At 47.2% G+C, this 22,403-nt stretch overlaps 1 long non-coding RNA gene across 1 annotated transcript; it reads left to right on the forward strand.

Annotated features, from left to right (window-relative positions):
- Window positions 1-9,196: 9,196 nt before the first annotated feature.
- Window positions 9,197-15,142, forward strand: LOC111813912. The gene is made up of 3 exons (XR_002819034.1): window positions 9,197-9,977; window positions 13,527-13,623; window positions 14,650-15,142. It is a non-coding gene; the product is annotated as an uncharacterized LOC111813912 (long non-coding RNA).
- The last annotated feature ends 7,261 nt before the right edge of the window (window positions 15,143-22,403 follow it).

Raw genomic sequence — 22,403 nt, forward strand, 5'->3', positions numbered from 1 at the left:
CTTGATCAATATTCTTTACAGCCCATGTTCAATAGTTATTAGCCATCCTTCTGTGATGACAAGGGATTAGAGGGAAAAGGCGGAGGGACAGGTGAAAGAAGGGTGTAAGTCAGTGGGGGAGAGGTAGGCCAAAAATTAGATATGGGGTCAGATTCTCTCGGAGATCTTTTAGTTGGCTTTAAGGGTTAGTACTGAGAATTTTAAGAAAGTTCTTTTGAGGGTGACAACAGTCCTCAGGCAGAGGATATTGTACTTCAGGACTGAGGACAGCTATGAGATTGTTGGAACCTGTTGGTGTATTTGTGCAAAGTGAAAAAGATTTAAGAAAAAAAAAAAAAAAAAAGGTAAGAGGCTGGTTAGATAGGAAGAACTCAAGGAATGGAGTAGGTAAAGAGGACAGATGATTAATACAAAAGAAGACAGGAATGCCTGAGTGTGGGCAGAATAAACTGAATTGAAAGTGGGAGGAAGAATTTAAAGAGTGGGCCAAAGGAGTGAAAACAAAAAATAGTATTGGAAGCTTGTGTTGAACAAAGGAGATAAGGAAAATGTCAACTAAATAAACAAACAAAAACCTCTAAAGCAGGAACCCAGATCCAGTTCTCCTGTAAGAGGATGTACATGCCATTCACATGGGACTGCTGTGACAAAAAGCCTGAGTATCCACCCAGCTCCCCTCTTGCCTCAGGTACAGTCTGATTGCAGGCCGCCACACCCAAAATCCCTTTTCTCCTGCACTCAAGACCAAAACCAACCAGTCTCAGGAAATCTCCCATCCAGTCTGCAGACAGAATCTGGCACTGTCCCTGGGGTTGCCTCAGGTCCTCTTCTTACCTCAAAAGTGATGCTGGACTCTGCAGGCTGCTTCACTTGCAGGTGGGTGTCCTGGAGTGAGCAGGAGTGCTAGCACTGTGGCAGGGTCCTGGGGTATCCCAGAAAGAACCTGTGCCCATGGGTCATCCAGGGGTTTGTCCAGTGAATTTTCTCAGAGACACGGGGCCAGAGAGTTGGTGGCCGACTCACTCTCCTGAGGGGATGTGCAGAGTCTGTGGGCAGGAGTGCAGACCTAAGCAGGAAGGCCACATCTCTGTGTGCTTGCTAGTCCTCTCTCTTGGGGTGCGGTGGGTTCTCTTGCCCTCTGCAAGCTGGTGAGGATCTTCAGGACTGCAGTGTTCCCATGCATGGAGGAGAGATGATGGAAAGGGCTGATATGTGAAGAGTCTGACCCCAAAGCCCAGCCAGTCGTAGCGTGAATCCCCAGAAACTGAGGTCCCGATCCAGTGTCTCCTTCTTTAAGTTGAGGAGGTCAGCACCGTGTACAGTGACAGGAAAGCTGACTAAACAGCTCTGAACCTGCTGCAGGTGTGTGCCGCCATGCCCTGCTGGTCTGCGTTTTTCCTCTTAACTCTTTCAGTTTGTGTTTCACTGCTGGGGATCTTATTTAGGGTGCTGAGCATTGTAGGCAAGTGCTCTATTCTGAGCTCCATCTCCAGCCCTGCTTTAAGAACTGTTGGGTATTTGTCCCTTGGTGTCCATGAGGGATTGGTTTCAGGACACACACATACCTGCCCAAGGTACCGAAATGTGCAGATGCTCTGGTCACTTATATAAAAGGATGGAGTGTGTGCACCCTCTCATACCCTGTAAATCATCGCTGGATTATTGTAGTACCTGATATAATCCAAATGCTATGTAAGTAGTTATTATTCTATTTTGAAAGGAAATAATAACAAAGAAAAATTCTGTCTATGTTCAGTACAGGTGCAATTATTTCCCAAATATTTTCAGGCTGGTCAGTTCTATCCGCAGATGTGGAACTCACAGATATGCAGGGACTGCTGTCCATAGAAGAACTGGTGATTAAGGAACAGCATTGTACTTTCGCAAAGATGGAGATGTCTGTTTTCAAAGTAAGAAAACAAAAAAGCAATGAATAAAAACTATAAACAAAAATTGGAACAGTCCAGACAGAGAAGGATATGAATAAAACTTCCTCAAAATGACATACAAATCTGTCCAGGAACCCTCTCCCAAGTTTGGGGGAGAGGATGAGGAGGAATTGGGACACCTTCTTTCTATCAAGACAAGCATCTGGAGACAGCCCCAGCCCATCTCACAGGACAGGGGCAGAAAGCTTCAGCCCATCTCCACCAAGCTTCACACTGCCCTTGGTTCTGCATGGCCTTGAACTCTGACCATGTGTGTCCTCAGGGTGTGTGGTTGAAGGAGGCGGAGGATGCAGCAGGGAGCTCAGCTAACAGAGCCCAGAGGTGGGAGGGGAATTAGCAGACAGCTGCTGACAGCCCCCTCAGAGCTTCAGGTGCTTTCTTGGTCCCTACCTGCTCCTCCCAAGGAATCCTCACCTGTGTGATTTTTGCTGTCCTTTCCTCTCTGAACAGTACGGGTGTTTCCTGGCCCCTCTTCTCTATAAGGGCAGTGTTGCTGGCACCATCGCCTGTCCCAGCTCTCACCCTTGGCCTAAGTTCATTCTTCTGGCCCCACGCCAAGCTCCATGTGGTTCCCTGAAGAGCACTGTCACTGATAGGACTACGCTGGGCTCCAGAAGAAACCACCCTGGCTGCCATCCCTCAGTACTGTCAATACCATTGTTGTCCTCCCCAGACCAAACCCCTTGCTGCCATCTCTGAATCCTCTGTGCTCTCCCTCCAGAAATGAGCCTCTTCTTGGGATCCCAAGATACTCCTCAGCCCTGGCCTCCTGAATCTAGTCCCAGCACGTTAGGTACTCCCCTGGTCTCCTGCTTCCCTGGACCTCTCCTCGTGCAGTCAGAGCATGTGGTAAAGCCTGGGCCTCAGTGGGTTCCTCTCATGCCTGAGATCCATTGGTGCCCCCTATCCTGGTTGACTTCATGACCTGCAAGCTCTCTGGCCATCCTGTCTTGGCCCCTTCACTCTCCTGGCTTGTTTTCCTGTAGCCATACTTGGTCCCATGACTCCTGACCTCTGGGCTTGCTCCCATCTGAGTTATACCACCTGGCTCCTTCTCTCAGGGAGCTGAACTACTCACTCCTGGCTGTCGTCAGTGTCCCGTGTCCGGAGCTTGTCTTGGCTGTGGGCCTCAACGTGCACTATTGGCACTATTCTGCCCATAGAACGATGGGCACTTGCACTGGTCCACATAGCAGTACTCTTTTGTGGCTTCTTCTGTGGAAAACTGCAGGCTGCTTCCCAAGTATGAGCCAGCAGCCCTCCCTCTTGTGAGTACCAGTACGTGCATGCCTTGTAAGTCACCCCTCTGGTCCACCTGGGCACCGTCAGGCCTTCACATAGAAAAGCCTCATGGGGCGTTCCTAGGCATGTGACAAATTTAGACTATGGAGTCACAGGGTCCCCATGCCTCCCTGCAACCCTGGATCTGCTTAGGAGGAGGAAGGCATTGTATAAGGCCTGTGAAGTATGAAGAAAAACAGAGGGTATCTATTATCAGTATTGTTAAAAGTCCTCGAGGATGGGTCCTGTTGAGGACCCATGGGGCATGGGGACCATCCCAGACACTGTTTCATCCTGCCCTGCCCTGCCAAGCACTGTGAACTGGAATGAGAAGAACCCAGCATGGAAAAAAGGCTGGAAGGAAACATTACAAACTAATGTGGCTGAGCCCTGGAAAGCGGGGTTATGAGTACACTCTCTCTTTCCTTTATACTTTACTCTGTTTCTAAATACATCCCATGGGTGTACATTCCTTCTATGATTTCAACAAAGCTTGTTCCTGTGCTTCCCAGGAGAGCTAAGGTTTGTTTGTTCTGTGCTTGCAGTTTGTGGAGGATCCCCTTTGGGGTGATTCTCCTTGAAAGGAGAGCAGGGGTCTCCGTGTTGGCCGTCCCTGATCCTATTTCCATGTATTGATATGTACAGAGCTGGCTAGGACTTTTCCTTATCCTTTTAACTGGCCTTAAGGAATGCATATTGGTCTAGTTGAGGTGTTGGTGCTACCCTTGGAAGATGGCAGGCATGCGTGTTTCCCTCTAACCTGCACCTGCTGGTCTTTAATATGAGCCCAGTCCAGATGGGATGAAGAGCCTGTGCTCCATGTTGTGGGCTGGGTTCAAGCCTCAAGATAGAGGCTATGACTTCCTGGGGTTTGAAAGATTACACATCAGAGCTGAAACACTGGACTCCAAAACATTGGATACGATCTCAATTGTGTAATAGAGATTGCTCTCTGCATATCCTTCTAACTGCATTTTGCAGAAGAAATTGCAGGCCTCCTACCTAGTCCAGCTCACAGGACTCACCTACTTCCTGGCCTTCTCAGTCAGTCAGCCTCAAGACACTCTTCCTGCATGACTGAATAAAACCAGAGTTCAGCCCAGGGTTGAGGCCTTTGTTGTGCGGATAACCATCACCACGGCTGGACTTAGGATCCTTTGGTTCACCATAAGTGTACGTATGGTTTAGTGTCTTCATTCTTGCAATGAGTTGTACTGGAAGTGTTAGACTGGAATTAAGTTGAAGGGATTCTAATAATTTATCCATGAGATTACAAATGTAAACTTCCCAGGGTCAGTGAGATAGCTAAGTGGAGTAAGTGCCTGCTTAGGCAAGCGCTGTACCTGTCAACACATCCTGCACTGGCCATGTCCCTACAGGCATGCTGAGCCAGTGACCAAGACTAGGCAGAGTGGCACGCATGCACTAGACGCTGAAAGAGGAGGATCACTACGAATCTAGCTGCATAGTGAGACCCCATACCCAAACATTAAAAAATAAATGAAAAATAAAATAAAAACCAAAACAAATATAGACTTCACGGACTGAGATGAACACCTGGAAGGGCTCTCTATAGCAGTTGATATAGGAGATGACAGGGGCATGTCAAAGGATGGTGGAGCAGAAGTTCAGCCTATTTTCTGCAGGGACAAAGGAAGCAGAGCCCCTGACAGCATCAGAAGCCAGTCATCCCCGCTCCTGCCCCAGGAAGTCACCATCCACATCTGGATGGCTTGTGAGCAATACTTGTGCTCACATCTGCTATGCTCTGCAACGTGGGTGGTAGGGGCCAGGGCTTGCGTGGGGCTGCTAGGTTGGGGTATGAGCTGAGAGAGAGGGCCAGACTGTCCCAGCCTCCCCTGTCCCAGCTGACCTCAGGGGCCCTGGTTCAGGCTGGCTAGGTCTGTCAGCACAGTGGCTTTGTTCTTGTCTAACCAGTTCCTGGAGTGGTGGTTTGAGATGGTCAAGTACTGCAGTTCTGACCAACTGGAGATCTCCAGCCTGCTGGCACAATGCTCCATGTCCCTGAATGTCAGTGGGACCAAAGTGATACAGGGGAATTAAACACCCAACCTGAGGGTACCCAGGATGAGTTTGTGTTCTCTAAAACCGAAGAATGTATTCTAGGAACAAATGAAGTTTAAGAGCAGAATATTTATTGGGGGAAGGAAAGTTTCTGTCTGAGACAGGGACAGAAGGGAGACCCGAGTGGGTTGGTCTAGGAAGCTCTCTCTTCCAGAGATTTTTATAGAGTAAAACCATGCAGTGAGGCAGGTCTAAGGTGGAGATTATTGGAATTCATTTTGGCGGGCAACACATGGGACAAAACTAGGTCATCCAATGAGATTACAAGCACCATTGTTCACGTTAAAGTGGGGGTTGCATAGTGACCCCTTGGGGCTCTTTCAAGGTGATTGATACCTATTTAGAATATCAATGCCTGATGCCCCTCCCTAGGGAAGTATGTGGCTGCATTTGCTTTCTCTTTTGTCTTTTGAAGTCTGGCTCATAGCAGGAGAGTGTCTGTCTCTTCCAAAGCTGCAAAGTCACCTTGTCTTTCATATTTCTCCTTGAGGGCCTGGCCTTGTTCCACTACCCAACCCCCAACAGAAAGTGACACTGTCCTGTATTCATACCCTCTTGTGGCATAACTCGATTCCTAATTTGGTCTTAGATTTAATCAATTTGACCTGAACAATGGTACTTGTAATCTCACTTGTCCACACCATAGTTTTGTGCCACCTCATGCCCACCTAAGCGAGTTCCTGTGTTTTCCACCTTACATACTGCATGGATTTACTCTATAGAAATGCCTTCAAAAGTCAGATTCCCTGGGTAACCTACTTAGGTCCCCATTCTGTCCCTCTCTGTTTACAGATAATAATTTAGCTGGGGAGATAGCTTGGCAGTCTAAGTGCCTGCTGGGCAGGCGCAAGGTCCGGCTTTTGATCACATGCCCTGCCAGCCCCTGAACCTTGGGAATGCTGTGCTAGCCTCGAAGAGGCCTGTAGTGGCACAGCCTGTAACCCCAGTGCTGGGAGGCTGAGACAGGAGCATCACTCATCACCATCATCATCACCATCACCAACGTCATCTTCACCATCATCATCACCATCATTTGGAGACAGGGTCTTGATATATGTCTCAGGCTGGCCTTGAACTCTCAGTGACCCTCCTGCCTCAGCCTTCCCAGTGCTGCATTACAGGTGTGCCCCAACATGCCTGGCATAAAAACTTATTACTGAGAAAGGATTTGATGTTACTTATTTGAAGTTTAATTTATGGACTTATTTACCTGGTAAATAATTCTTGAGCAATTATTATATATCAGACAGTGGGGTAGGTGTTTGGATACTCTAAAAGGAAAAACATTAGACTTTCTGCATGAGAATAATGAGTGGGACAATAAAATAGCACCAATCTGTGCTGTATTACACTAAAAGGTGTAACGGAGCTACGCAAAGTGGTGGACAGGGACATTTGACCTTGGCTGAAAAGGAAGGGAAAATTAAATCAGTGGAAATGCGCAAAAATGGCAAGGTCTTAGTGGGGAAGAGGGTTTCAGTACTTGTGAGTGGGGAGGTAAGGCCTGGGTTACACATTACAGCATTTGCTTTTGCCATAGTATAGTGAACAGGTTTTGAAGAGGTTAGAAGGAATTTGGCAGATTGATTAGGAGGTTATTAGAGCTGGGTGTAGTGACACACCTGTAATTCCAGTACAGGCTGAGGCAGGAGGATTACAGTGTGTTCTAGGCCATCCTGGGCTCCCTAGAGAGTTCAAGGTCAGTTTCCGCTACATAGGGAGACCATGTCTCAAAAACAAAAACAAAAACAAAAATTAATCAAGGGCAGTTTAATAGAGAACTGTGATTATTAATGATGGAGGTAAAGAAGATGAAGGGAAAAAGCAGTACTGTTTGGATAGAATCAGGGATGGCTGGAACAGGAGGTGAGAGGAGACAGATCTCAGCTGGATCATTAGCTCAAGCTCCTCAGAGGAGAGCAGGCGAGGCTTCCCTGAGGGGGACATAGGCTCACATCAACTTGGGCACCTCTGAGAATCAGAGCACAGCCAAGTGACCTGTGCATGACCACATCTGGACCCCTGGGAAGCAACTTAGCTTGGTTTGTTTGTTTTAGAGACAAAGTAGCCCAGGCTGGTCTTGATCTCACGATGATCCTCCTACTTCAGCCTCCCAAGGGCTAGAGGCCCAGGCCCCTATCCAATGGCCAGTAGCCTAACTTGGACATAGACATTGTGGGTGGTGGCTACGTGGAGCAGAGCAGGTGGGAAGAGCCTTTATACCAGGTGTCAGCCCCACTCCAGTGCTCAGCACAGAGTCTGGGCATCGCGGACCCAGGCAAGCACCGACCCCATTCAAGTGGTGCTGTTCAAGCCCTGTGTCTGACTACAGAATAAACCCCTCTGAGTCCTGATCAGTGTAGGCAAAGTTACTCATTTGTGCAGAAATATCACATGGGTAGACCCTGCTTGACTTGTTGAAAAGTTAACCATAGACATTGGTTAGGTTCTAAAGACTTTTTTCTTTGTTTTGATTTTAGACAGGATCTGGCTGTGTAGTTCAGGCTGGCCTTGAACTCATAACTATCCTTCTGCTTCAACCTTCAAAATGCTGGGATTAGAGGTCGGCAGCACCGTGCCTGGCTAAATGACTTATGTGGCTTTGAAACACTAAAAAAAAAAATTTTTTTTGAGACGAAATCTCCTTATGCACTTAAGGCTAGGCTTAAACTGATAGTAATCTTGCCTCACCCTCCTCAATGGTAGGATGACAGGTGTGCCCTACCACACCTGGCTGTCTTTTAAAGAATCATTGAATGAAAAAACTTTAGTTGTCTGCTTGGGAAGCAGACAGCGACATAGAGAGATAGGTGGTTTAAGCGCAAAGTCTATTAAACTCAATCTCAGAGCGGCACAGAGACAAACTCAGATGACGGAAGTGTCATTTCAATGTGTTGCAAATACTTATTTGAAATGGATGAACCTGGAGCAGCCCTTCTGGCTTTGGGGGAGTGAAGTGTCCGCATTATTCCATGTCCAGTTGCTCACCATTCTTATCCTCGAAACGTGACTTCCAGGACATTAAGGCTCTTGTGCTTGCCATTCCTACCAATGAGTATTTGTGTATTTTTTTCCTAATTCATTAATTTTGAGTTGAAAATTTAACTTTTCAGGTACGAGGTTCTATGTGGCAGGCACTGTTTTCATTGTATTATCTGATTTAAGAACAAGCATTTGAAATGTTGGGTATGTTGGAGCAAGCCTGTAAATCCTAGCATTCAGGAGGCTGAGGCAAGAGGATCCCTGTGAGTTTGCGACCAGCTTGGACTGCAAAGGAAGCTCAAGGCCAACCTGAGCTGCATAGTGAGATCTTGTCTCAAAAAAAAAAAAGGGGGGGGGGATGGGGATGTAGTTCAGCAGTGAGTCACTGGGTTCAATCACCAGGATCAGAGTAAATGAACAGCGGCACTGAGCACTGTGAGAAGAGAGATGGGTGAGGCTTTTACCCTCAAGATTCTTCGTTTGGTGGAAATAAAGAGCCAACAATGAGGGAGGCCCTGAACATAACAGGCAGCATATTTCTCCCAACCACTGCAGTTGGTTTGGGCTGTGAAGCAACAGGTGAAGCCCCCTGGGCCACCCCAAAGGGGAAGAGGCTGAGCTGGTGCTGTGTTTAGTTCAGATAAAGAGGAGAAAGGGCCACTAGCCTGCTCCCAAACAGAGCAACTTCCTGAATGATGTTGATGCTAAAATGGGTATTTTGTGCACAGAAGTTAAGTCAGTGACAATGAGAATAAACATTTTAAAATTCTTTTATTTACTTATCTATTTTTCTGTTTATCTATTTATGGATATTTACTGTGTTACTGGGGGCTAAACGAAAGGCTGTCATACCACAATGTATCACCAGACATTTTTCTGGTTTTAAGCAGCATCCCGCGCAGGTGTTGCCCAGGCTGACTTTGAACTCATGATGTCCTGCATTAGCTTCCCACAATGCTGGGATTACAGGTATATATCGACATGTCAGGCAAATGTTTCCCTCTACTATAGAAGAAAAATAATATTTCCTAGAATATTTGGGAACACAGTTGAGAGTGAGAATGAAGATTTGAATTATTCAACTGAGAAGCTAGGCACTGTGGTGAACATCTGCTCGCAAGATATCCAGGAGGCCGAAGCAAGAGGATTGGAAGTTTGAGGCCAATCTGAGCCACTCAGGAAGGCCTTGTTTCCAAATGAAATACAAAGGCCTGGAAAAGTAGCTTAGTGGCAGACTTTTGCCTAGCATGCGTGAGGTTCTAGTTTCAATCCCCAATGCAGAAAAACTATTAAATCAGCCATGATCTCAGTGCTGAGAGGGACGATGGGCTTCACGCCCATAGGTTCCATATCTATGGATGAGTTTTTTACAGTAGGAACCCCAAGGGCAGGGATGAAGGCTGTGGTCTCTGTGTGGTCTCGAGGTTGCATGTACTTGGATCCTGGGGTCCCAAGGTGATGCCACTGGAGGTGGCAGAGCCTTCAAGAGTTGTGGCCTAGTGAGGGATCCCTTGCTAAGGAAAGCTTGATCATGCCCTTGAAAGGAACAGTGAACCCTGCTTTCTCTTTCTGGTTCCTGACTCAAGAGGTGACTGCTTGCTTTGACATATGCTTTTGCCATGTGCCATTCACCACAAAGTTCTTGACAGATCTAAGCCATGCCTTGAACTCTCCAAAATTGTGGGTTAAAGAAACCTTTTCACTATAGAAACTTAGCAGCCTCAGGCATTTCATTGTATTAATGCAAAGCTAACTTACATGGACTTGTGTCCATGGAATGATTCAGGACATAACTGAAACTGCAAGTACAGTGGTACCTTGCTTCATGAATTTAGTTCTTTTCACAATTCTGGTCATAAACCAAACTGGACTAGAAGTGAATCAAATTCAACAGTCAGGTTGAATGTTGTCCTTATGGACAAATTTGATTCAGTTCTTATCCAATTTGGTTTTTGACCAGAATTGCAGAATGAATTGAGTTTGTGAAATGTGGTCCTGCTGTAAATAATAAAATCTTAAAAAAATAATGTGCAAAACTGGAATCTAATAACAAGCATACTATAATTTCATCATAAAACATCAACTTTCCTTTTGTCCACCACCCTCTTTTTGAGATGGGGTTTTACAGGCCATCAGCTCCCTATGTAGCTCAGTCTAGCCTCCAACTCACAGCATCCTTCTCCCTCAGTCTCTTGAGTGCTGTGAATACAGGTTTGTCCTTCCACAAACAGCAGAAATCACAGTTTTAGCAGGTCAGACTTGTAAACTTAAATTGGTTCATTGGCTATCGAATTGGCTGTTTTGAGTCCAGTTCTTAAATTCTTACAGAACTAAGATTTTCCTGAAGTTCTGAGGACTTTTCCAGAGTTGTGAAACTAAAAAGGGAAATGAAGACTGGGACTCAGCTCCCTGCACCTCCTATATACCTGATCTTCATTCTTATTTTTTCTCTTCTTCTTCTCTTTTTCAGACAGTTTCACTATCCAGTTCATGGTTTACTTGAACTCACATTCTCTATCCTTTTGAGACAGTCTTCTTAGGTTGATAAATGACCCAGTGTCTTAGTCACTTTTCTCATTGCTGAGACTAAATGCCTGACAGCCATCAATAAAAGGAGGGAATTTTCTATCCAAATTTTTGTTTTCTCTGTGATGACAAGCCTACAGTGTTATGGTCCATCTACCTCAGGGTATGTCAGTGCTGTAACTGATAGACAAAGGAGGCAGTCAGAGCTGAGATTTGTGCTGGATGATCCCAACAAGCTGCAGAAGGACTAGGGCCGGGTGCCAGTTCTGGTGCTTTCAGATCCTGTGAAGTTTGGCTGATCCTGGCCCCAGGCTGTGGGGTTTGGGCCTCAGTGATCAGGCCACAACACTCTGAGTATCCTTAGCTGGCCTGGCCTTGGCTCCCTGACATGTCCCTCAGTCAGTCACTGGGTAGGCACCCTGAGATGAAGCCAATCACTGGGAGCTCGGAGTCCTGGGTCCCGTTGACTCCTCCCTAACATGGAACCTGGCCACGTACCTTCTCTTTGGGACACAGCAGTTGCCTGGACTGGAGTCACCAGCTGTTGTATTGAAGCTCTCAGCATCCACTGCTCTGCTCTATGGTGTGGGTTTCTTCCTGGAGGCCTCTGGAGTACCACACTCAGTAATGTCTCCATGGATTTAGCCTTTTCTTTCCTCACACAAGCTGGGAGCCAGCAGAAAGTACACATTGCCTCTTCTTATCCACATCCAGGACAGCTCTTGAGAAACTTGTGGAGGGAAGACCATGAAGAAGAGAAGACAAGGATCAAAATGTAGACGGCTGAGGTCACATGGAGTCCCCTCTTCTGGTGGGAGAAAGAGTCACCTAATAACTGCAATGTGGTTTTTAAATTTTTCTTAGGAGCTGGAGAGATAGCTCAATAGAATAAGCGCTTCCCTGACAAGCGCAAGGGCCTGAGTTCAATACCTGGTTCCACAAAAAAAAATAAATAAATAAATAAAAATAAATAAGTAAATAAAATTTTATTTACTTATTTATTTATTTGTTATAGGGTTTCACTATGCAGCTTAGACTAGTAGTGATCCTCCTCTCTCAGCCTCCCCAGTTCTGAAATTAGAGGCATGTGCCTCCATGTCCCTTATAGTGGCTGGCTCTGTGTGGGGCCAGCACAGCATGAGGTACTGGAGACATAAACCAGGTCCTTGTGCTTTTTAGTCATGAGCTCAGACCACTGACTGAGCTATCTCCCCAGCCAGTAGCGTGTTTATTTCTACACTCAGCATGTTGATGACAGAAAATCTCCTCTGCCTAACAACCTGTTCACCTGGCTCACCTTGAAGCCCTGTGTGCTTGGCGCTGGCCCTGCTCTAGGCCCACTCACGTGATCAGTCTGCAGCTCAGCCACTCCCCACACTTGTTTTCTTCATTGTGGTTGGTCTATTCATTTTCTCTGTGCACCAATTTTCCCTTCAGATCCTGCATCCAGGGGATCTACCGCCTTCATTTTCCCCCAAGTTGCTATTTTACAGTTCTGAATCTTGGTAAAATTGGTTTGTGGCTGCTTGCCACTCTGCCCACCTCCCAGTAGTCCCCTAGACTTTAAAAGAAGTCCTTATAGATCAGGTCCCTTCTCCCTCTGTATTGTATACACTGCCTTTCCAATGGTTATCTCACCATCCTTTACACATAGTTTGAAACACTTTTCGAATCTTAATAAAAATCTTCACTATTAAATCAGCTATAATTGTTTTGATTTTTGTTTTTGTTTTTGAAAACAGAGACAACTTTTCTTAAAAAAAAAAACCCAAAATACCGTACAGAAAATTGAAAAGCATAAATCACCTATTTCCAAGTTGCTGAGGTTTAAAAATTGTACACTCTAAGAATCCGTATGAACGCCGGGCTCCCAAGTGCCTCCTCTTTGTGCTCTCATCTTTATCCATCTGAAAATACCTCAACAGCACATTGCATGTTTTCAATAGCATGTGAGTTCCCTGGCATGTGCCCTTCCACAGCTCCCTCACCAGACTGGCATCCAGCAGGTCCAGCGCACCCATCTGGGGTCATCAGTGCCCTGGGGGGCTTAATTTGAGGTACTTTTCAGTGACATACGGTCATGTTCAATGCCAGGCCTTGGCTTCTTTCTTAGCCTAGTTAGATAAATTTCAATTCATAACAAGCACTAACTCTGAAATCAAAGCAAATATTGTCAGATTCACTTTTAATAATAGAAGTAGAAGGGAGACTCTATTGGAACACACTGTCCTTTCTGGTGGTTGTGTAAACTGACATCGCTTTGACAGAAGGCATTTTGATAATATTTACCAAAAGTACAGAGAAGCATTAGTCTTTGACCCAGGCCCAAAGTTCTGCCTCTGGAAACTTCTCTTGAAGAATTCTCAGGTGTCAGAGATGTGTGTAAGAACTTTGGCTGTAGTGTCCAGCAAGATAGCTCAGCAGACTAAAGAGCCTTCTTGGGCAACTTTTGGCAAGGGCAGGCAGGGAGGTTTGATCCCCAGCACCACCTGTCATGCCAGCGACACCCCCGGGTGGGCTGAGCTGACCACACAGTCCAGGCATAGTGGCCAAAGCCTGTAATCCCAGCGCTGTGGAAGGCTGAAAACAATAATCAGTATGAGTCTGAGCTGTGTAGTGAGACTCTGTAACAACCAAGTATAATAAAATGATAGTAATAATAATATTAACAATAAAAACTTTGGCTGTAATGCTGTCTGACAGGGAGAAGCTCGGGGATTGTCTGTGTGCTGACTGTAGGGAACCTGTTCAAGAGATCATGTCACAGACAGCCAAGTCCAGAGGAAAAAGCATGAGACAGGTTTGTATGCACTAGTAAAATATATTGCTGAGAAAAACAGGAGCTAAGGCTCTAGGCCCGCTATCCCAGCTCTTGGTAGGCTGAGGACGGTATACTTGAGGCAGTCCCTGTCAATTTAGCAAGACTATATCTTCCAAAATGAAATTTAACACAGGTCTAGTTATCTATCTCTGTGAGTCTGTGCCTTCCTCAGGCATGTGAGGCCTCAAGTGCTGTCGTCAGTATTATAAAGGAACCGTTTGGGGACCAGATGAAGAGACAGACACACAGGCGTGCATGTGCCTGGCCATCTCCGAGTGCATTACACAACCCTCCTAATGTAGCTTCTCAGAGCAGGGCGGGTGGTGGCGGGGAGCTGGGCCCTGCAGCCCACAGTGAGCCCCAGGCCACCTGAACTCTCACTGGAGGGACTGCTTTCCTGCTGATCTGAAGAGGAGTCTGAGCTTCTTACTGCACCCAGGAGTGTTTGATGACTGAACCCTCCTGCTTCCCAGGTTCCTTTTCAGCCTCCTGGTCCCCAGTCACCTTTACTTCTGGGCAGACCTCACCCCATCCCGTCTCCTCAGGAGGCCCTTCCCCCAGCCTCCTCTCACTCATCACGCTGGATGCGGGTGGGGATCTAGCTGGTCACCATTCAGCAGGTGACTTCTGCTCCACAGGTGAGGCTGGCCTGCACCCTAAGGCTTCTCAGGAGGAACTACACGTCCTGGGGGGGCTCTGTTTGGGCGGTATCTTCATTAGTAAGCTGCAAGCTGGTGTCTCTCTTGGGTGTTCTGGGCCTGGGCCTGGAAAAAGCAGTCCTTCCATGAACACACCTGAAGGGAAGGGCAGAGGGGGGAGATGAGGAGAGGAGGAAGGGGAACAGCAGCCATGACCTGTCCACCAGCAGTGGAAACAGACCCGTGCGTTGCTGCTCTTCAGGAACCAGCTCAGCCTCTGCGATTTACCTGAGGACTCTACTGTGAGCTCTGTGGCACTAGAATTTTGTTTTTCTTTTCTAAAACAGGGTCTCACTATGCAGTTCAGGTTGGTCAGGACTGCTCAGCCTACAGTGGCATCGAACTCATGGAGACCCTCCTGCCTCAGCCTCCTGTGTTCAACTCATGGAGATCCTCATGCCTCAGCCCCCCCAAGTGCTGGGATCAGAGCTGTGGACCACCATGTCGAGCTCTAGTATGAATAGTATCTAGAAGTTGTGATTTTGGTTCACTCATTGAACATATTTGTCAAGGGCACTGAATCATTTTTCTTTTGTCAAGAAACATCATCTAAATATCTCTTTTCTCTCTTTTCCCTTAACCTCGGGAGGGCAATGGTTTTTGCATAGACAGCGACGATTTCAATCTCAGGACAGTATTTCAATGTACACTTTAGGCTTTTTCTCTTTTTTTGTACTGGGAGTTAAAGCAGAGCCATCTCTCTTGCCCCTTTTGATTTTGAGGTAGGGTGTCTCCAGAACTCACTAGGTTGCCTGTGTTGAGCTCAATCTTCTGACTTTCGTGCGTCAGCCTCCAGAGTGCTGGGGTTACAGGTGTGCATCCTTGTGGTTGGTTATATGTACTATTCAGGTTTTGAAAAATCACAAAAGGGCTGTTGCCTTCCTGCATGAATCAGATGCTTGTGCTGCCTTTAGAGTGGAAAAGCAAACTCCTTACTCACTTGTAAGTCCCTGAGGGAGCAGCCGCCACCTGTCTCAAGTGCTGTGCCCTTGGGTCTTCTGCCAAGTGCAGTCCTGGTCCTTCAGAGCAGCCACTCCTTGGTGATCCCTGCAGTGCTGTCCTCACTGGGGCAGCAGCCAGGAAAGCCTTCCTAGGCCCTCCAGGCCCAGGGCCTCCTCAGGTCCCAGGAGCTCCGGGACACTAGCTGAGTGACAGGAAGGCTGCACGTGCATTGAGCACTGAATTCTGCAGCTGGGCTGGCCCTCAGCCCCAGATACAGTGGCATTCAGAGCCTGTGTGCCCTCAGCTCCCATTCAGTAAAGTCAAAGTGTGGGCACCTCACACCTTTTGGAGTCTATGTGTGGTGTGTGTGGGGGGGTGGTGTGTGTTGGTGGGTGGATGTTGGTACCTGGGGTTGAACTCAGGACCTTGTGCTTATTAGGCAGGTGCTTATGGCACTGAGATTAATCCCTGGCCTGTCAATATTTTGAAGTGATAAATTTAAGTGTTTGTAAAGCATCTAAAATCTAACCATCAAAACAGCTAAATATACTCATTGGAGATGCCAGACCAAGTCAATATGACTCCTGCCTTAGTTTCTTTAAAAATACATCCATGAGCCTTAACAGTGGAAAATAGTACAGTGTTTGTTTTTCTCTCAAACATCTATATGCTCCATCTTTTAGAGAAACAGTTTCCCTATGCAGTTCAGGCTGGCCTTGAACTCACCTTGTAGCCCAGGCTGGCCTGGAACTTTGATGGCTCCAGAGTGCTCACGGTTACAGGCATGTGGTGCCATGCCCCTCCCCTATTTTCATTCCATCCTTCTTCCCCCTCCAATATCATTGCTCACTTCTAAGATCTTACCACAAACCCATGGCCGACCTAGGTTGGGCCCGGATGTCTTGTGCCCCACACTTTATCTAACTCTTTGCTCACACCTGAACCCACATTTCCTTTTAAAGAAGTAAATCAAAGGATTTCCCTCAGCTTGTGAGTCTCCATGGACTTCAGCCCTGACCCAGCCCACAAAGGAAAGAAGAACTGAGCTCAGAGCCCCTCAAGCACACACTCAGAACACTGCTGCACCCTTTGGGGCTTGCTTATCTAAGGGCTGCAGGGCTGGCACCAGGGTGATCTATGTGGTACTTCCAGTATGGGCAATTTCAAGGTGCGGCTCAGTTATACTTGCCTTCACCACTTAGAATAAGTAGGCAACATGCTAGTCTATTAAAATAACCTGCAATTAGAACCTTGGTGGTTTGATTTCAATTTTAGAAATATGTTCATTGCAGGAAAGTATTATATTGAATAATACTTTCAATTTGGACTTTGTCTAATCTGCAAGCTTGAGAGCTACTGGAGTTGCAACTGCCCTGTTTTCCAGAGAGTGGGCAAGTCATCCCATTCCCTGCCCTCACAGAAGATCTCACCAGAGCCGCTGGACACATAATAGCTGACTTCCTTGGTCTTGTTGCTAAAGAGGATTGTCAAATCTCAGGATCCATTGGCCCCACCAAGGTCTCTTTGCCTGAGCCCCAAGTCTCGCTGGACATCTCAAGCAGGACATTCTCTTTTCTTATTGACATCGGTGCCACATAGAGTGTTCTTCCTGAGTTTTCAGGCCATTGCACTCAAGCCGCAGTTCTCATTGTGGGAATTGATGACCAACATGTTGAACCCTTCCAGATAGGACTCCTGCCCTGCCGATTCCACACACCTTTCTATCCTCATAATTTTCTCGTCATCCCAAGTCACTCCAGATCCCTCTTAGGCTGGGATCTCCTCCAAAAACTCTACTTCTCTGTCACCTTCTCTTTTGACAGCACTCATCCTCCTAACTCAATCTCCGCCCGTCTCCAGTTCATCCCTTCCTATTCCTACTGACCTTGTGCCATAGATACTGCCAGTGCCATAGACTGGGGAAGCTCTAGTCTCATTCCCGCTACCCACACTACCCTTGTTCTAGTTCCCCTCAGGGATCCCTCAGTGTTTGCCTGCATTCCTCAATATCCAAAAGCCTCCAAACCTCAATGGGGACTTCAACCCATTATTCAATGTCTCTTAGGCAATATTTGGTAATTTTTTTCACTGGGCATCAACATACAATACTTCTATTCTTCCTGTACTCAAACCTGATGGCTCTACCATTTGTTCCAGGATTTCAGAATTATCAACAATGCAGTTACACCACTCCACCTAGTGGGGCCAAATCCGTACATCATGCTTTCTCATATACCTCCATCCACTATTCACTTAACAGTCCTGGACCTCAAAGTCACTTTCTTCACGATCTCCCTACTCCCTTAATGACAGGACCTCTTCACTTTCAAGTGGAGAAACCCAGACACATCCAGGTCCTGCAGCAGGGATTTGGGGTACTCTTCACTTCTTTAACCAGGCTCTGGTTCCTGACCTGGCAACCCTCACTCTCAATCCTAGCACTCTCCAGTATGTAGATGATCTTCTCTGCTCCCCCTTCTATGTCTTAACCATACAACACAGAGCTACTCTTCCTAGCTTTCTCTTTGGTTGGGAATATAGGGCTTCTCTTGCCAAAGTTCAAATAGCTTCATTAACGGTCAAATGTTTGCGACTTGCCCTCACTCTCACTACCTGCTCCATCACTGCCAATCCCAAAACTCTCCTCTGTGACCTTCAAGTGCCTACTACCAAAAATGAGTTCTTTCTGTGGTCTAGCTAACTTATTTCACCTTTGGATTCCTAGCTTTGCATCTTGGGCTCAACCTCTCTATAAAGCCTCTGAAACTTTCGACCACACTGCTACAGGCCATTCTTCCTTTGGCAAGCTATGAAAGGCCCACTTGGGGCAATGGGTCCCCATCATCCTTCTCATTCTAGGACCTCATGCCATGATCATTCTCTTGTTGCTCATAGCACCTTGTCTTTCAAAACTTGTGAGATTTCTCCAGTCCAGGATATGAGCTTTCACTACCAATGAGTTTCTCATCCTGGCAGAGAGCCCTGACACCAGCTTCCTTATGGGCCTGACTCCTCATCTTGGCAAGCACCCCAAGGCCTTTCAAGAAACTGCCTGTCAGCAGGATGTAGCTAGAGAGAGTGTTGTTACCCTTGTGAACCACAAAATATCAGGAATAAGTAGGTCTGCACCCACACAGCAGTCCACCAGGTCATCATGGTTGTGAGTCAGTGTGACTTGAGGGTCCAAAGCTAGTGATGAGCTGCTCCTAAACTGACTTCCATGTTCTTCCCTCTGGCTAACATTGAACTTCTGCTTTTGTTTTCTGTGACCATGACAAGCCTTCAGTGATCTGTTAGAGCACCATACTGCCCATGGAAACTCCACTTCTAATCCAGCCCCCATGAAAACCCAACTACCAACTCCCTCCCAGAGGACCCTTGCTTCTCTTTAGAAGCCCTCTTGTGCTGGGCAACAGAGGAATCCTTCACTTCTCCCCAACTTCTCTTGCACAAAAGAAGAAAACTTATAGAACGGGGATGTGGACATGGGTGTGTATCTAAGTGTGATGGCCCTGGGTTCAATCCCCACAAAAAAAACCTTACATGGTCCAGTTTCCCAGTCTCCAGTGCAGAAAAAAGCAACCCCTGACAAACACCTCACTGCCCACCCTTGTGTCCCTGCCTGACTTCCCTTATGAGTGGGGGGCCCCTTGGCAATGACTCTTACTTGATTCCTCTCCCATTCACCACTGGCCCAGGAATTCACCTTATGCCAGACCAATTCTCCACATCCCTGATTCCCTTCAGAACTTCAGTTTCTCTTGACTCAAGCCCCCACCCCATGTTCCCTCAGCACACATCATTCTGTGGCTCCTGTGCGGTCCCACTGTTCTGTCACCTTGTGCAGGGCTCATGCTCACCAAGTACTCGCAGCTGGGAGGCTCCTTCCTGCAGGATGGCTGATTGCTCCATGCAGGGTCTCTGGGTATGCAGTGAGCAAGAGAAGCATGGGAAGGGATTTGCACCAGGGAAGTGGCTCCCTGAGCGGCCCCATCTCACCTGGACATGGGAAACTCCCATGGAGCCTGAGTATCCTGGTGAATGGAAGTGCACAGTGATCCTGAGCAGAAGCTCTGGGTAACTCTAGAGTTTAGCAAAGGGTGTGATCCACTGCTGCACTGAGCAGGGAAGCGAGGACAGGTGGGCTCACCAGCAGGAAAGAGTGGGAAGGGGCAGTGTGAGGCTCAGCACTGTTCCAGGTCAAGAGCCTTGAGGGCTTGTGGAGCTGCCTCTGAGTGTGGGGGTCAACCTGGAGTTGACTGTGGGGGTGGTGGACATCCCTGAGGTGAGGGATGGAACCCCAATGGGGCAGAAAAAGGTGGCCCAGATACTGACCTTAGTGGAAGAGACAGGGGATGGAAGAGGGAAGAACAGGGACAGGAAGACAGTGGTGGTGACAACCTTGGCCTCAAAGAAGGGAGTGAGAGCAGGAGGTTGAAGGAGCTATGGGAAGCTTGACTACCTCTTCTCTGTCACATGAGTTTTGGCTAAAGGAAGAAATGAGCAGCCTGCTGGAAGCAGAGCTGCATCCACAGTGGGGTCCTGGGAAGGAAAGTCACCAGTCTGGTCCCCCAAGCCTTTCTGTGTAAGGTTTTCCAAATAGGGCAAGGAAACAGAGGAGTGTCCTGTACTTAGCCTGTGCTTTATTAATTATAAATATGTTGCAATCCCAATCCAAATACCAACAGAGTTCCTCACAGAACTAGACAAAGCAATACTAAAAGTCACGCAGAATAAGAAGAGACCCAGAATACAAAAAGCAATCCTGGTCAGCAAGAACAGAGCAGGAGACCTCATGGTGCCAGATTTTAAGTTATACCCCAAAACTACTGTGGTAAAGAGGGTGGTACTGATACTAGAACAGATTGGCAAATCAATGGAAGAGAACAGAAAATATATAAACAACCCCAGAGGGGCCGGGCGTGGTGGTGCATGCTTGTAATCTCAGCACTTGGGAAATGGAGGCAGGAGAATGACCTCAAGTTTGAGGCCAGCCACGGCTATATACTGAGTTAAAGGCCCGGCTGAACTGAATATTAAGACTTTATCTCAAGAGAAAAAAGTAAAAAGAAAAAAAAAATGAAAGAAAGAAAAGAAAACCAGACTCATTTAGTCATCTGATGTTTGACAAAGAGGCCAAAAATTTGTTGGTAAGACTCTTGTTAGCAAATGGCACTAGGAAAACTGGCTGCCCATGTGCAGAAGATTGAACCTTTGGCTCTGTTTCTCATCATGTACTAAACTAAGACCAAATACACCAAGTGTGTAAAAATTAAGACAATCACTTCACATGCTGAAAGATAAAATGTGTTACTGTTCAAGTCCTGGTTGTAGGCAAGATTTTTCTGAATAAAACCCAATTCCACAAGAAGTAATGTCAAACAAGTGGAATTGAATGAAAGTGAAAAGCTTCTTAACAGCCAAGAAAACAACCTACAGAGAGGTGAGGCAACCTGCAGAATGAGAAAATGATTTTTCCTTCTACACTTTTTTTTTTTTTTTTTGGTCTAACCAGGAGGAAACTCAGGCATTGCGCTTGCCAGGGAAGCACTTATTCCACTGAGCCATCTCCCCAGCCCCTCCTTCTATACTTTGAATAGAGGACTCATATATATCAAAAATATATGAAAAAGAAAAACATTAGATCTCCCAGAAGAAGATGCCCAAAGTCTAAATCCATTAAAGAGCAAAATAAAAGATAGACAACGGGAAACAGGATCTCTTGCAAGTATGCAGGTGGCCAAGAAATAGGGGGGAGGAGCAGGAGATGTCAAAGTATTATGAAGTGTCACCTGCACATACCACTCCCCAGGATAGATGTGATCATTGTGTATCACAAGTATTACTTTGAAACAAGGTGTCTGAATACCTCTCCCAGTCTGTGCAGGACCTGAGCGGCACCTGTGCCTTCCTTCTTGAAGGATCTTCTCTTTGGTAATCATGGTAAAAGAGCAGGGTTTTTTAGGATGATATCCCAAAATTGTCATCCCTTTGGCAGGAGCTGCAGAGCCTGGCCACAAGGCCCTTGTGTTGAGGATACCTTAGGGTACTTGTATGCCCCTAAGGTGTAGAAGTACTATAATCCTCTTGGGCATGGCAGGAAAGGCAAGGTTGTCGTGAGGAACATATGCCAGTGCCCTCATCTCTGAAGCTAACCCTTCAGTCAGCAGGAGAACCAGAGGAACCATAGTGCTCACGTCAGGTCACTGCGTGCCCTCTGTGCACATCAGTTACAGATGCTCCACTCTCAGTCCTGGGCCTGCTCTTCTACTTTCTAGTGTGTGCCGCTCCTTGTTCATGTGTTACAAAGATGCACAGGAAGGTCACAGCTGTTTTCCTCCCAGGCAGCAACCAAATCAGAACCTTCAGATTCGAATTTTTTGTGCAAAGAATCTGACCTTATGTTGCCTAAACCCCTGGGCTCCTGGACTCCTGGGCTTCTGGGCTCCTGGGCAGTCTTCATGGGCTCTTGGGCTCCTGGCTACTGAGCTACTAGAATCCTGGGATCCTGTTGGGCTCCTGTGCTCCAAGACTTCTGGGTTCTTGAGCTCTTGGACTCCTGCACTCCTGAACTCCTGGGCTGCTGGACCCCTGTTCATCTCCTGGTGGTCTCCTATGACTGTAGGCTCCTTGTGGGCTCTTGGGCTCCTGAGCTCTGGGCATTCTGGTCAGCTTCTCGGCTCCTGGACTCCTGGTCTCTGGACTCCTGGTGGGTTACTGGGCTTGTGAGCTCCCGAACAACAAAGTTCCTGGGTTGCTGGAGTCCTGGTGAGCTCCTGGTGGGCTCCTAGGCTCCTGGTGGGCTCCTGGGCTCCTGGTGGGCTCCTGGGCTCCTGGACTCCGGCAGGGCTTCTGAGATCATTGCCTCCTGGGCTCTTGAGCTAGTTTTGGGCTTCTGGGTTTCACAGTTCCTGCTGTATTGGCTTTTTTTGTTTGTTTGTTTGTTTGTTTGTTTCAGGGAGTGTCAACATGAGTGATGGGAGCCCAGGAATCCAGAAGCCCAGGAGGCCAGAAGCCCTGGAGCCTTGTAGCCCAGGAACTCAGGAGCCTAGGAGGCCAAGAGCCCAGGAGCCAGGAGCCCAGGAGCACAGGAGCACAGGAGTCCAGGAGCCCAGGAGC

Source organism: Octodon degus, unplaced genomic scaffold, assembly GCF_000260255.1.
Source record: "Octodon degus isolate 3935 unplaced genomic scaffold, OctDeg1.0 scaffold00238, whole genome shotgun sequence".
Taxonomy (NCBI): domain Eukaryota; kingdom Metazoa; phylum Chordata; class Mammalia; order Rodentia; family Octodontidae; genus Octodon; species Octodon degus.